The 6822-nt window shown below is 38.7% G+C and overlaps 1 pseudogene; it reads right to left on the reverse strand.

Moving 5' to 3' along the window:
* Nucleotides 1–4861: 4861 nt before the first annotated feature.
* Nucleotides 4862–6335, reverse strand: LOC100591472 (annotated as a pseudogene).
* Nucleotides 6336–6822: the final 487 nt, after the last annotated feature.

Here is a 6822-nt window from a genome sequence, read left to right on the forward strand (position 1 = left end):
TGCAAGTATTGTGAACAGTGCTACAAGAAACATGAGAGTGCACGTATCTCTCCTGTATACTGATTTCCTTTCTTTTGGGTATAGACCCAGCAATAGATATGGTAGCTCTATTTTTAGTTTTGAGCAACCTCCCTAGCATTCTCCATAGTGGTTGTACTAATTTATATTTCCACCAACAGTGTACAAGTGTTCCCTTTTCTTCACGTCCTCGCCAGCATTTATTATTGCCTGTCTTTTGAACAAAAGTCATTTTAACTGGGGTGAGATGATCTCTCCTTGTAGTTTTGATTTATGTTTCTCTAAGGATCAGTGATATCATGCACCTTTTCATTTACCTGTTTGCTGTTTATGTGTCTTCTTTTGAGAAATGTCTAGTCAGGTCTTTTGCCCATTTTTAAATTCGATTATTAGGTTTTTTTCCCATAGAGTTGTTTGAGCTCCTTATATATTCTGGTTATTAATCTGTCATCAGATTAGTAGTTTGCAAATATTTTCTCCCATTCCATGGGTTGCTTTAATGCTCCTATTCCTTATTGATTGCTTCTTTTGCTGTACAAGAAGTTTTTAACTTGCTGTGATCCTATTTGTCCAATTTTTTCTTTGGTTGCCTGTGCCTGTGAGATTTTACTCAAGTAATCTGTGCCCAGTCCAATGACCTGAAGTATTTCCCTAATGTTTTCTTGTAGTAGTTTCATAGTTTGAGGTCTTAGATTTCAGTCTTTAATACATTTTGATTAGATTTTTGTATATGACAAGAGACAGGAGTCTAGTTTCATTCTTCCGCTTATGGATATCCAGTTTTCCCAGCACCATTCTATTTAAGAAACTGTCCTTTCCCTATTCTGTGTCATTGGTTCCTTTGTCAAAAATGAGCTCACTGTAGATGTATGGATTTGTCTCTGGGCTCTCTATTCTGTTTCTTTTCTGCCTGTGTCTGTTTTTAATGCCAGTACCATGTTGTTTTTGTTACTATAGCTCTATAGTATAACTTGAAGTCAGGTAATGTGATTCCTCCAGTTTTGTTCTTTTTGCTCTGGATAGCTTTTGTTATTCCGGGTCTTTTGTGGTTCCGTATAAGCTTTAGGATTATTTTTTGTATTTCTGTGAAGAATGTCATTGGTATTTTGATAAGAATTGCACTGAGTCTGTAGATTGCTTTGGATAGTATGGGCATTTTATGGATTCTTCCAATCCATAAATATGGAATCCACTAATACAAAATCTTTTTTAACTTATGTTTGCCTTCTTCAGTTTCTTGCATCAATATTTTATAGTGTCCATTAGAGAGATCTTTCACTTCTTTGGTTAAGTTTATTCCTGGGTATTTTATCTTATTTGTTGCTATTGTAAGCGGGATTATGTTTTAATTTCTTTTTCAGATTATTCACTGTTGGCATATAGAAGTGCTACTGATTTGTGTAGGTTGATTTTGTATCCTGCAACTTTATTGAATTTGTTTATTAGTACTAATAGTTTTTTGGTGGAGTCTTTAGTTTTTTTCAAATAAAAGATTATATAATATGCAAACAAGGATAATTTTATTTCTTCCTTTCCAATTTGGATGACTTTATGTTTTTCTTTTGTCTGATTGCTCCAGCTATGACTTCCAGTACTATGTTGAATAGCAATGATAAAAGTGTTCATCTTTGTTTCCTTTAGAGGAAAGGCTTTCAGTTTTTCCCCATTTAGTATGACAGTAGCTGTGGGTCTGTCATATGTGGCTTATTATGTTGAAGCACATTTCTTCTATACCTAGTTTTTTAAGGGCTTTTATCATGAAGGGATGTTGAATTTTTTCAAATGTTTTTCCACATCAATTGAAGTTATCATTATAGTTTTGGTCCTTTGTTGATATAATGTATCACATTGATTAATCTGTGTATGTTGAACCATCCTTTCATCCTTCAGATAAATCCCACTTCATCATGATGAATGATCTTTTTAATTTGCTGCTGAATTTAGTTTGCTAGTATTTTGTGGAGGATTTTTGCATCAATGTTAATCAAGGATGAAAACCTGTAGTTTTTTTTTTTAATGTGTGTTTGTCCGGTTTTGATGTCATGGTAATACTTGCCTCATAGAATAAGTTAAAAAGTATTCCCTCTTCCTCTATTTTTTCAGAATATCCTGAGTAGAATTGGTAATAGTTCTTCTTTAAATGTTTAGTGAAACTCCGCAATAAAGTTATAGGGTCCTGGGCTTTTATTTGCTGGGAGAATTTTTATTGTTGCTTTGATCTCATTACTTGTTATTTCTCTGTTCAGGTTTTGGATTTCTTCATGGTTCCATCTTCATAGGTTATATGTGTCCAAGAATTTATTCATTTCTCCCAAGTTTTCCAGCGTTCGACATATAGTTGCTCTTAGTGGCTTCTCATGATCCTTTGAACTTTTGCAGTATCTATTGTCATGTCTCCATTTTAATCTCTAAATTTATTTATTATAGTCTTATCTCTTTTTTTCTTAGTTGGCTAAAGGTTTGTCCATCTTGCTAGGCTTTTAAAAAAAGAACTTTTCATTTTTTTGGTCTTTTGTATTGCTTTCTTCATTTCAGTATCATTTGTTTCTGCTCTGCTCTTTATTATTACTTTTCTTCTACTAATTTTGAGTTTGGTTTATTCTTGCCTTTCTAGTTCTTTAAGATGCATCATTAAAGTATTTATTTGATGTTTTTCTTCTTTTTTGGTGCAGGTGCTTATAGCTCTATACTTTCCTCTTAGTATGGCTTTTACTGCATCCCATAGGTTTTGGTATGTCATGTTTCTCTTATCATTTGTCCCAAGAAATTTTATAGTTTCCTTATAACTTCTTCATTGACCCACTGGTCATTCTGAAGCATGTAGTTTAATTTCCATATGTCTGTATACTTAACAAAATTACTCCTGTTATTGATTCCTGCTTTTATTCCATTGTTGTCAGAGAAGACACTTAATATTATTATTTTTTTGGAATGCATTAAGACTTGTTTTGTTGTCTAACATATGGTCTTTCTTTCAGAATGAGCCATGTGCTGAGGAGAAGAATACTGTTTACTCTGCAGCCATTGGATGAATTACATCTATTAGGTTCATTTGGTTTATAGCACAGAGCAAGTCCAATGTTTCTTTGTTGATTTTCTGTCAGAAGCTCTGTCAAATGCTGAAAGTGGGGTGTGGAAGTCTCATTATTATTTTATTGGGGTCTGTCTCTCTCTTTAACTCTTTAGTATTTCCTTTATATATCTGTATGCCCCAGTGTTGGGTGTATATATATTTAAAATTGTTTTCCTTTTTCTGAATTGAATCCTTTATCATTATATAATAACCTTCCTTGGCTTTCTCTATTCTTTTGTCTTGAAATTTATTTTTTTCTGTTATAAGTATAGCTACTCCTGCTCTTTTTTGGTTTCCCATTTGCATGGAATATCTTTTACCATCCCTTTATTTTCAGTCCATGTGTGACTTTATAGGTGAAGTGTTTTTCTCGCAGGCAACAGATCATAGGGTCTTGTTTTTTTTTTCCACCCATTCATCCACTCTATGTCTTTCAATTGAAGAATTTAGTCCACTTACATTTAATGTTATTGTTGATAAGTAAGGACTCATCCCTTACTCCTGCCATTTTGTTATTTGTTTTTTGATTGTTTTGTGGTCTTCCTTTCCTTCTTTTCTTCCTTCCTGTCTTCCTTTTAGAGAATTAAATTTTTTTCTGGTGATATGTTTTAATTTTTTGCTTTTTGGTTTTTCTGTATCCATTGTATGTTTTTAGATTTGAGGTTACCATAAGTATTGCAGATAATATCTTATAGCCCATTATTTCAAACGGATGACAACTTAATACTGATTGCATAAACAACTAACAAGCAAAAAGAAAACTAATAGAAAATTGACACTTTAACATACTCTCCCTGCATTTTAACTTTTTTTTGTTTCTATTTATGTCTTTTTGTACTGTCTGTGTCTTGAGAAGTTGTTGTAGTTATTAGTTTTGCTTAGTTCATCTTTTTGTCTTTCTACTTAAGAGATGAGTAGTTTTTATAACATAATTATAGGTGAGAATAGTCTGTGTTTTTCTGTGTGCTTACTATTGCCAGGAAATTTTTAACCTTCAGATGATTTCTTATTGCTCATTAACATCCTTTTCTTTCATATTGAGGAACTCCATTTAGCATTTCTTGTAGGACTGGTATTGATGAAATCCTTCAGCTTTTGTTTGTGTGGGAAAATATTTATCCTTCATGTTTGAAGGGTATTTACACTGGATATACTATTCTCGGATAAAAGTTCTTTTTCCTCTAACACTTTAAATGTGTGATGCCACTCTCTCTTTTCCTGTAAGAATTTTACCAAAAAGTCTGTGCCAGGAATATTGGAACTCGATTTTATGTTGTTTCTTTTCTCCTGCTGCTTTTAGGATTCTTTCTTTATCCTTGACCTTTGGAAGTTTGATTATTAAATGTGATGAGATAGTCTTCTTTGAGTTAAATCTGCTTGGGGTTCTATAAGCTTCTTGAACTTGATATTGATAACTTTCTCTAGGTTTAGGAAGTTCTGTTATTATCTCTTTGAATAAATTTTCCAGCCTTATCTCATTCTCTCTACCTCCTTTTTAAGGCCAATAACTCTTAGATTTGCTCTTTTGTGGCTTGTGTGTGTGTGTATGTGTGTGCAGAGCTAGCTGAGGTTTTATTTTGGGGAAAAAATTGTTTTGTAGCTGGAGTCATGGGCAAGGGGGGTGCCATAGGCAATAAGCTGCCCCTGCAGGTGGGCTGAAGGCTAGGGCTGAACCTCAGGTGGGTGTTGCATTCCCCTGCACAGCTGCCTCCCCCATGGGCTCTGGGACAGCTGCAGGATGGGTAGCCTGGGAGGGGCTGCCATGGCTGTTCACTTGGGCAGGACATCAGAGGACTTGGACACCAGCTTCCCATTGTGGGTCTTGATCCTCTTCACAACCATGGCCCTGATGGAGCTGGTGCAACTGAAGGAGATGGAGCCTGTGCCAGAGCCAAAGCTGGAGCCCAGGCCATAGCTGAGGCTGGGGCTTGTGAGGTCCCCATAGGCTGAGCTCAGCCCACCTGCATAGCCACCAGTGGTCTTCATATGGATACTCATGTTCTGCATGTGCTGCATCCCCAACTCCAGCCAGCTCTCCATGCCCTCCAGCAGCTTCCTGTAGGTGGCAATCTCAATGTCCAGAGCCAGCTGGATTTCATCAGCTCCTGGCACTCATGCAGCTGCTGCACCATGTCCTGCTCGGCCCACTGCAGGGTGGGCCCCAGCTCATACAGCTTGATGTTGGCATTCTTAACAGCCAGCTCCCCATGCTGCTCAGCATCTGTGATGGCGGCCTCCAGGGAAGCCCTCTGGCCTTTGAGGCCCTCTATCTCAGCCTGGAGCCAGCTGATGTTCCAGTTCATCTCAGAGATCTCCATATTTGTATGACACAGGTCATCCCCGTGCTTCCCAGCAAGCGTCTGCAGCTCCTCATATTTGATCTGGTACATGCTCTCAGCCTTGGCCTGGCTGCGTTGGCGATCTCTTCATACTGGGCCTTGACCTCGGCAATGATGCTGTCCATGTCCAGGGAGCATCTGTTGTCCATGGACAGAACCACAGATGTGTCCAAGATCTGGGACAGCTCCCGGATCTCCTCTTCATACAGCTGCCTGAGGAAGTTGATCTCATCAGTCAGCCCTTCCAGGCAAGACTCCAGCTCTACCTTGTTCATGTAAGCGTCATCTACAACCTCCTTGATGAGGACAAATTCATTCTCCATCTCTGTATGCTTATTGATCTTACCCTTATATTTGTTCTTGAAGCCCTCCACTAGCCCCTGCATGCTGCCAGCCTCTTCCTCCAGCTTCAGCTTCTCCTGACCCAGAGTCTCCAACTGCCGCTGAAGGTTGTTGATGTAGCTCTCTAACATGCTGTCCATGTTACTCAGAGTCATCTTCTGCTGCTGCAGAACGCTCCACTTGGTCTCCAGCATCTTGTTCTGCTGCTCCAGCAACCATACCTTGTCAATGAAGGAGGCAAACTTGTTGTTGAGGGTCTTGATCTGCTCCTTCTCCTGGGTGCACATGGCCTGGATGTTGGGGTCCACCTGCAGGTTAAGGGGGCTCAGCAGGCTCTGGTTGACTGTGACAGCTGTGATGCCTCCCATACTGCTGGCCCCATCACAGCCTCTGCCCAGGCCACCCCAGAAGCTGCTGCCCACTTGGGAGAAGCTTGAGAAGCTGATGTGGACCTCGGGCCCACCTGTATAGGAGTTGCTGCTGAAGGCCTGGGTGCCAGAGGTGAACACCTTGTAGAACTTCTGGGTCACCCTGATGGACATGGTGGAGGCAGGAGTGGAGGCAGGTGGCCTCAACCCAGTGGAGATACAAGGAGGAATGGAGAAGCTGCTTCTCACAGCTATTTTCTAGATCTTGTAGTAATGCTTCATTGTTTTTTATTCTTTTTTCTTTTATCTCCTCTGACCGTATTTTCAAATAGCCTGTCTTCAAGCTCATTAGTTCTTTCTTCTGCTCTATCAATCCTGCTATTAAGAGACTCTGACGAATTCTTAGGTACATCAATTGTATCTATTAACTCCAGAATTTCTGGTTGATTCTTTTTATTATCTCAGTTTCTTTGTTAAATGTATCCGATAGGATTCTGAATTCCTTCTCTGTGTTATCTTGAACATATTTGAGTTTCTTCAAAACACCTATTTTGAATTCCCTGTCTAAAAGGTCACATATCCCTGTCTCTCTAGGATTGGTCCTTGGTGCCTTATTTAGTTTGGTAACGTCATGTTTTCTTGATGATCTTGTTGCTTGTAGATGTTCATCAATGTCTGGGCA

The sequence above is a fragment of the Nomascus leucogenys genome, chromosome 21 (genome assembly GCF_006542625.1).
Source record: "Nomascus leucogenys isolate Asia chromosome 21, Asia_NLE_v1, whole genome shotgun sequence".
Lineage (NCBI taxonomy): Eukaryota > Metazoa > Chordata > Mammalia > Primates > Hylobatidae > Nomascus > Nomascus leucogenys.